The sequence below is a fragment of the Takifugu flavidus genome, chromosome 9 (assembly GCF_003711565.1).
Source record: "Takifugu flavidus isolate HTHZ2018 chromosome 9, ASM371156v2, whole genome shotgun sequence".
Lineage (NCBI taxonomy): Eukaryota > Metazoa > Chordata > Actinopteri > Tetraodontiformes > Tetraodontidae > Takifugu > Takifugu flavidus.
In genome coordinates this window covers 13,982,078-13,990,740 of record NC_079528.1, presented here as the reverse complement: position 1 = coordinate 13,990,740, position 8,663 = coordinate 13,982,078, and the positions used below count along the sequence as shown (strand labels likewise).

Below are 8,663 nucleotides of genomic sequence, written 5' to 3'. Positions count from 1 at the left end.
GAAAGTGTTTACGAGTTGTAGGCTCTCCTCCAGAGCGGAGATTAGCGAAACAGCATCTGGATGCTTGCTAATTGCCTCTCTTTTCCACGCAACCCTGTTTAAAAAAAACCCAAAAAAACACAGCACACCTCACTGTGCTCGTCTCAGTCTCGCATAAACTGCTGCCAGTAATTAGGGATTAGCATGGTAATATCTTAAGCTATGTTAACTGAAACAAAATTAGAACTATAGCAGATAAATAGCGTACAATTGCTTTATGGTCCAAGAGTCACCTGACTCATAGCTTTTCCTCATTCTCTTGCCTCTCTTTTGCCATTGTTTTCAAAAAACAAGCATAGAGCCCCATTTTTTGGACACCCGATACCCAAACCATGCTGCCATTGAGTAGAACTGACACTTCATGAAATAAGCCCTGTTATTGCACTCGCAAACAGCAGAGCTGCTGTCCGACTGCCCAAAACCACAGAAGAAGCCTGCAGGAGAAGCAGCGATGCGTCGCGTCAAAAGCTAGCGAAGTCCGCAATGCTTCCGCTTGCTGCACGTGCTTGTGAACGCACACTTAATGCACACTTTCCCATGAGTGCAGCGATCTTAACATGTACTCAGGTAAACTCCCGATGGAGAGCTAAACAGAGCTGACCTTTCGGTGTTGAAGCGGATGAGGGGGGTGAAACCAGATGTTTAACCACCTTCATATGGACTACAGTCCTTAGCTCAGTCTCTTGCCTGATCTAATTTATGGGATGCCTTCAAGGAGCCATTCAGAAATCAACCTGGGGTCATTTCAATCAGAAAAAAACACCCAAAAAAAAGATGAATAGACTGCGAAAGTTAAAGGAGGTATAGAGCCAAACCTAGTTAACTGTTTGTGTTCAGCAACATTCTGCAATATATTGCAGCATTAATAATAAATTAGCTCAGCAGTAGTTCAGAACTCGGTAGATTAGGATGAGATGAGCCTAGCGAGGGAACGAGAGACCGGATGTGGGGATTGGAAGGTGCGAGGTCGGGGAAGAAAGAGGGAAGGGGTTTTGGAGCCAGAGCGCCAGCGTTGCGTTCAAGGCGGGAAAATTGTGGAGGACAAATGAAAGCAACAAAACACCATCGGTTGATTTGTTTTTCCGGAAAAGCCAAATCTGTGGACAACAAAAGGGACCCAATTCCCATTAACATGAACCAACACAGGGAACATAACATGTTCCGCACGATGATTCCGTGGCTACGTGTTCGCATGGGATTGTGATGTAATAAAATCTGTATTAACAATATCAAGTGGAGGTTCAAAACAATCTCATTTTGTGACCCCTGACCCTTTAAAGCCTCCTGGTGTAAGCTGATCACCAGCAGCCGCATCTCCGTCCCACTGTGATTTTTTCTGACCCAAATAGGTTCAGAAATCTATTTTGGTTTGTGCCACATGTCTTTCCCTCCATATTTTTATTTCTTTATTAATCATCCGTGCATGATCCTTTTAGGGAGAGTCTCCCCTGATTCGATAAAATTTCATTATGGTAATGGCGGATTAGGTAACCGGGAAGATCACAGGGGATGTTTATGCCCGATGCTGCTGCTTCTATTACAATACAGCCAAAAGCATACATTCATGCAGGGTGGGGTCATGTGGTCTGGGCTGGGGGGGTGGATGCATGCTAGGGATTTAGCCTGAAGCTCATTCATTCCAAAACTTCTTCATTTTTGGTTTGTCAGAAAAAAACTTCGCAATAGTTTGTGTGTCAATTTTAACCAGTGTTGAAAATGATTCCCCCCCCCCCCAAATGCATTTATCACGTGACCTTTTTAGCGCGTCGCCAGGTCGTGATTTTACACCCGAAACTAATTTTCTTAATTGAAAACTCATCCATTGGTGGGTATTTTAATTTTTTATTGCACTTTGATGTACATGAACAGGAGGTCGGGTTTTTTTTTAATGAAAATTCTGACCTGAAAGTGGAGTTCATTAATATTCTAATGGCAGCTCCATTGTGGTGATTGTCTGGCCTGGTAAATAACTGCCGGCCCTGAAGTCATAATGCCAGCAAGTCTCACACATGCACACAATCAGAGCCGTGGTCCAGTTCCACTATTGCAATTATCAAAGTGCCCCTCAACCTCCAAACTGAAGAATACATCTTAATTCAGTCACATGTTATTCCAGCGACGGAGGCTCAACCTCTGACAGATTATGGATTAAAGTAATCCCACAGGAACTGAGCAGTTTTCAATCAGTCAGTCAGCCGAACATGGTTGGAGGGTTGGGCCGGTAAACAAAACAACAACAAAAGCAGGCTTAGGATGGGTGCTGATGCTGCTTTTTTGCTGTCATACAAGAATAGAGGTGCAGGCTGCTACTGGAAACGATAGGCTAATCCAGTCAGACAATGGCCCAGCAAATATCCTGGCTAACCTCAACTGTTTCCTAGGACTGGGATCATATTTTAGGTCCCTGATGGAAACTAAATCCACTCTTCGTAGCGGGATCGGGAAATATCCAGATATTTATTAGAGCGGACTGAGGAATGTGTGAATAACATCGTTAGGCTGTCAGAGAACGGCGCAGAACATATCAAACACATCAGCAGCCTTAACGACACACACCGGATATTTATGGTCCAGAATAAATGCAATGATGGTGCAGCCGTGATTATTGTTTCAGCTTATTTCTTCTTTTCTTTTCACTTTAGTGTGATTTAATATAAAAATTTTCTGTTTATTTCATTTGTTTGGACTTGAACCTTACAGTTATTCTTGGTCCGGTTGGTTTGTGAGGGTATAAACAAATAAATAAAATAAATGTGTTTTCCACTCCCACCTAAAATCACACCTGCGGACTCCTTTTCCATGTTTCTCTCTTTTCCTTCTGGTCTTTCTTGTTTTAACATGTTTTTATCTTCACACTCTGCCCCATGTAAAAATGTAAAAAAGTTCCTGTTAATAAAGTGTTGGTGGAAGCAGAGCTGGCGCTGGTACTGGTGCTGGTACTGGTGCTGGTACTGGTGCTGGTACTGGTACTGGTGCTGGTGCTGGTGCTGGTGCTGGTGCTGGTGCTGGTGCTGGTACTGGTGCTGGTGCTTCTCAGTCCAGAGAGAGTCATCACATGTGGAAAATAGTTTGCTGAAATTTTACTTTGCTGAAATTTTACATTGCTGAAATTTTACATTGAATACACTGAATCCTCTTTACAGAAGCCACAGCGAGCATCACAGATTCACAACCTTTGTTGTTTAACGCTTAGAACTGCCTCAGTATGACCCCCTGCTCGTTTGTGTTTGCCTTTTTACTACAGGTTTCTTCTGGGATGCAGCTTTTACCGACACCACGTTCTCGCATCTCCTCCCATGTTGTTTTATGCGCATCCGGAATGCGTTCGCGTTCACTCCCGTGTTGAACGTGGGGCGTAAAACACTTCCTCTGTTGTTTCTGGTGTGTTTACATCTGCCTTTTTACGTGGTCAGGGACTATCTGATTTGAATCCCATTACAACAAGAAAGCGTTTCAGCGCAGGTGGGAAGGGCTCCTTATTTTCCAGTGTTGCTCTCGATCCGTTCATCTTCTGAAGTGACTTCAAGAAACGCGGCCAGATGCGGCTGGCTGCCAGGTTCTAAAAATGTCTGATGGAAGTTGAGCATCAGAGCTGCAGAGATGGGAGCGCCGATGTGACGGAGACATAAGGGAACCGACACCACGCGAATTACTCGAAATAAACAGCAGAAAACACCAGTAATTGTGGACAAAACGCAGCCCATTTTCACACAAACCCATCTGCTCTTGTTAGTTAATAACAGTTATATAGTTAGTTATTGTTGAGTTGCTTTTTTAAGTTTTATTTTATTACATTACTAGTAGAGAGCATGATGATATGTTGGCCTTTACACCGGAGGTAACACGGAGGTGAAGAAAACCGCCAGATCACACAGTTGAGTGCTGAGGAGTCATGGCCTTTCCCATCTGTCTCCTCCTCCCTCCCTCCTTAATTCACTGCGCCCTTTCTGCTTCCTTGTACTTTCTTTCCCCCATCTTTCCATCTTCAACCACTGCTCTCACGGCTGAGAACGGCGTGGTTTCCAATAAACCATCTAAAAAAAAAGCAGAGGAAATGATTTGCGCATTGATTTTGCCAATAATTTAACTAGTTTTGAGGATTAAGACATGCATTTCTGCTTGTGTTCATCCAAAATGACAGCTTAATTCACTCAAAATCTTCAGATTTTGGGCTTAGAGCTCATCATTAAGGGGAAAAACTCTATTTAAAGAAAATAAATACAGTGTGCCTGTTTCTGTTCCTCCTTATTTAATCCTCACTTCTTTTTTCTCAACTTGTGATGCGTTTTGATGTGCACGTTTCCCTCAGATGGAATTCTGACAGGTCCTCGTGTGTCTGCTTGAGTCTGACGTGAAGAGGAAAGGGAGATGTCGTTATATAGGCTGTTGGGCTTGAAGTTTTGACAGTGACAAATAAATGCAGGCAGTCGATTTTTGGGACCATTGAGGGAAATTAGCGGAGATGATTTCACCGCATGACTTTCAATGGTTTTTATATTCTAGGACCTCTCTCAGAGAGGTAAATGTTCCTGTTTGCAACCAGGGCTTCCAACACAGCTTAAGTTGAGGGAAGAATCACAAGATGGCACAGGGTTCGGGTCCTTGTTATTTGTGTCATCTTACCTGCTAACATGTCGAGCATGAGGGTGTTTCGTGCTCTATTCATTTCTCACTCTTAAAGAAGTCCTTGTAAATTGCAAATGAAAAGCTGAACAGAGCCTGCAGCTACGTTTAATATAAAATGGTGAGTCTATCCAGCCAGTATGCCAACATACTGTGTAGCAGAAAGCAGCTGACTATATGACCTCAAATAATGCGCGCAAACCGACCCAAACAGAGAGAGAAAGACTCTCGACCTCTTTTCTCTTTGCAAAGCTGCAAAGCCATGTGGCAACGAGCGTTGAATGCAAATGGAGCCCAGTGGCAGCAGTCCTAAAGGGCAAGCTGGTAGCAAGCTAAAGAAAACAGAGGCGGCCGTTGAAAAGCATTTAGAGTCTTTGAAAGTGTGGCTGCATTAAAAGAGGATAAGGAATTTCCAAATCACTTTTGATTTGGAAGAGAGGACGAGAGGGTGCAATGATATTTGCAACCACCAGGGGGTCGCATAAGCCACAGAGAAAGAAAGTGTGTATGCGTGTGTGTTTGTGTGTGTCCGTGAGTCAGATCTAGGACCTGCAGAATGGGGGAGTAGAGGATGCAAACACTCTCAGAGAGATCAGCACACAAGAGACCCTCGGGGACTTTAACACTGGCTCCTGCTCTCAGCTGTACAGTTTGGAGATTGTTTATGTAAAGCTCAGTGCAAAACCAGGAATATATAGAGACGTCCAGCAGAAATATAACACATCAGTAAGAGTTTGAAAATACTAATCCGGACCTGAGATTTATGTCCCTGGCTCGATTGATTTCAAATCTGTCTAGACAGTTTCTGATAACCTGTCGTCTTTCACGCTGAACACAAAAGGCATCATTTAGCATTTGTCTGTCATTTTCTTTTATTCCAAATAAAGTTTTAAAAAATCTGGAACAGTTCTTAGAGTAAGGGGGAAATATGGCCTGATCATAGAAGTTTAAGCAAATCCTTCTTGGAAGGAGTGATGGAAACGGTTTATTGTGTCGTTCCGTTGGTCCGATTCCAGTCTGTGTTCTTCAAACACTTATTCTCAAATAAATCTATCATGAGCGCGGCTTTAAAACTCACCAGTTTCTCCTAATTTCCACAGCAAGAGACAGCTCTAAGGTCAAAGGTTTGAGTTTTATTCTATTCCATTTATTTCTATAGCAAACTGAAATATTGAACTCGTGTCACACTGCATGTTCCCGGCCGCAGGTTTAATATTTCATTCAAACTTGAGAGCTCCCACACTGCTCCCAGTTTCTTTTCAGCTTCTGCCGAAAAACAGAAACGCACCAACAGGAACCGCAGCTTTACACCGCAGAGGTGATAAGTGGTCCGTCCCCGTGGCCCACAGCCATGACACCGGAGTCACACGTTGGATGCAACCTTGAGTGAAAAGTGCCTCCTCAATCACAGAAGCTTCTGCTGCACCATGCGAGGAGGTGAGAGGCAGAAAGTAAGTGCTTTTTTTTAATACTTTTCACACTTTAAGTGTCTGTTAAAGGTCCTAGTGGTGTAGGATGTCCCTGACACAGACTGTAATTTGGACTGTCCAATATTCCGAGTTCCTCGTACGGCTGCCCACATGTGATAAACAGTCTGTATGTGGGTGTGTTAAAGTAGCTGCCATGTGCATAAATTAAAAGACTTATTTTAAAACTGTTACATAAACACGTTATCACTGGGGTGCAAATTACATGTTAGCAGCAGAAGTTTTTCAAATAAAAAGGCATTTGTTTAAAATTCCGTTCCCGGATACAAACGGTCCATCAGATATTTGATGTTCATCTTTGCCGACGGTTTCGTTCCAGCCACCGTGAAACGGGTTTTGTTCGGCAGCAGTGGCTCCCAGTGGGGCCTGTGGTTTCACTGGTGTGAATGTGTGCTGGGAAGTGTTGGGAAATCCACATGGAAAGCGGTGGGTGACCGTGACTGGTTACTGTAGCTTGGTGTTGCACCAAAGTCGTGATGTAAACACCATTAATAAGAGGGTCCCCTCATTAGATAGAGCCACTCTTCTGCTTTGAATATGGACATTTAAACGCACCGCTGCACGGATGCGATGCGTTCCTCTCCAGCCTCCGTGTGTGAACGGCCTTTTGATGAAGCAGGGAAACAGCAGAAATCAGTCTTGTTGGCATCTAATTCTGCTCTAGGAGTATTACGCAGATTAGTGGATCTTTCATATGAACAAAGGCCTGTCTGTTGGGCCACAACTTTGCTTAAAACGTGGAAGCGCTGGCTGTAATAGTGTTTGGCAGCCATAAGAAATAAGTAAAAAAGAAAATCAGTTTTTTGGGACCCAGCAAAGAAGCGAATAAGACACTTTTACTCAAATAAACAGTGATTTCTGGGGGTTTAGAAGCACCATTGGTGCTGATGGGCGGTGCAGGAAGGTTCCACCTTCGTCTGTCTTCGCTGTTCTCCAGGTTCTCCAGCTTCCTCCCAGTGGTCCAGCAACGCTTCCGCGAGTCTGTAGATTTCCTGGATGCGGGAGTGAGTGGCGCGGGTGCCACGTGAGACGTCCCCAGCCCGCTTCATTTATTAGAAATAAGTGGCAGTTAACAGAAAATGGATGGATGATGAGGACATGTGAGAGCAATTTGCAGAGATGAATCGTGATTGATAGGATATTGAGGAAGACGAGTCTGAGGTCATCAGACATCCAGGAAACTGGGAACAATGGGCCAGAGAGCTGATCCATCAAGATCTGTCATTTGAAATAAATTGTGGTCATTTTCCTCCTCTGCCTCCCGCCTTTACGCTCTCTTCTCTTTTTTACAGGAGTGATGAAACTGGCACCAAATGCGGTCACGTTAACATCCTGGGCTGAGTTGTACCGGAATAAACATCCCTATTATTCAGAAGTAGCAGTAAACTATCTTTATATATGCTAACATTAGATTAATTTGGAGACCATGTTTTGAGGAAAATGAATATTTTATTTTCATTCCTTTACATTATGGGTGGCCACGCTTAAAATAAACCACACCAAAGTACTTCCTGACTTCCTCTTCTTCTACTTTTCCTCTCACCCTGGTTCATGTCCTGCCAGACACAAGCAAACTAGTTTAATTTATGCACTCCTAATAACCACATAATGGAAATATTACTAAACTGCCTTTTTTCCACATTTACATTTAGATGGCAATCAGGCTGTTGTGGCTCATTGAAATACATTTATTTAAAAATGCGACCAGTCGTTTGGATCCACGCCGCCGCTCATTTGCAAGTGTGTTGCTTTTAATCTGAGTTTTATCTTGATCACGAGGTGGATCATTACTATAATCACTCACAAGTCAGAACCTCATCCAGGCAACGTGTACAGATGTAAGAAATCGCACTTTCTTTCATTTGTTGCCACAAATTACCTGAGTGTTCCCAACAACATGGCTCAGACAATGGGACAAAAGGATTTGTGACAACTGCAGGCTTCTCCGTGCACGCTGCACGAGCATCTTAATTGTTTTTTGGCAGCCTGACTAACAGTCTTGAGTTTGTAAGAAGGGGAAGCTTGGCTGTGCAGAGCTGTTTGCCTCTCCATCCTGTTTCCCTTCCTTTCATCTCATCTCTGCTTCTCTGTCCTCACACACACACACGCACACGAGAAACAATGTGAGTCCAGGTCATAAATGTTGTATTTCATTCTGTCTGTGGAGATTTGAGGTTTTTGTGAAGTGCTCCGACGCACGTGCTTCGGAGCGCTTGCCCGAGTGCCTCCAGGTTGCATCTGTGCCGGTTTCAGACATATTTGAGCGCAGACTTGTTATTTTTGCAGAGAAGCACAACTGGTGCGCGGCGTCCCCGCCACAAACCCTGGCTGGCATCAGTCTATCGCTCTATCTTTCCGTTTTCAGGCTCGGCACTCCGTCCATTCTCTCCGCCTTATCTTCCTTCCCTCCCCCCACTTTGTGATCCTCGTAGACAGGGAATAGAGACAGAACAGAGTGGTTTGATCTCCTCCGCGGGGCTCTGCACTGTTCTTGGCACTCTGAAACAAGGGCTG

At 44.0% G+C, this 8,663-nt stretch overlaps 1 long non-coding RNA gene across 1 annotated transcript; it reads left to right on the top strand.

The window, feature by feature from the left end:
- Positions 1 to 4,058: 4,058 nt before the first annotated feature.
- Positions 4,059 to 7,656, top strand: LOC130531373 (uncharacterized). The gene is made up of 2 exons (XR_008952087.1): positions 4,059 to 6,113; positions 7,442 to 7,656. It is a non-coding gene; the product is annotated as an uncharacterized LOC130531373 (long non-coding RNA).
- Positions 7,657 to 8,663: the final 1,007 nt, after the last annotated feature.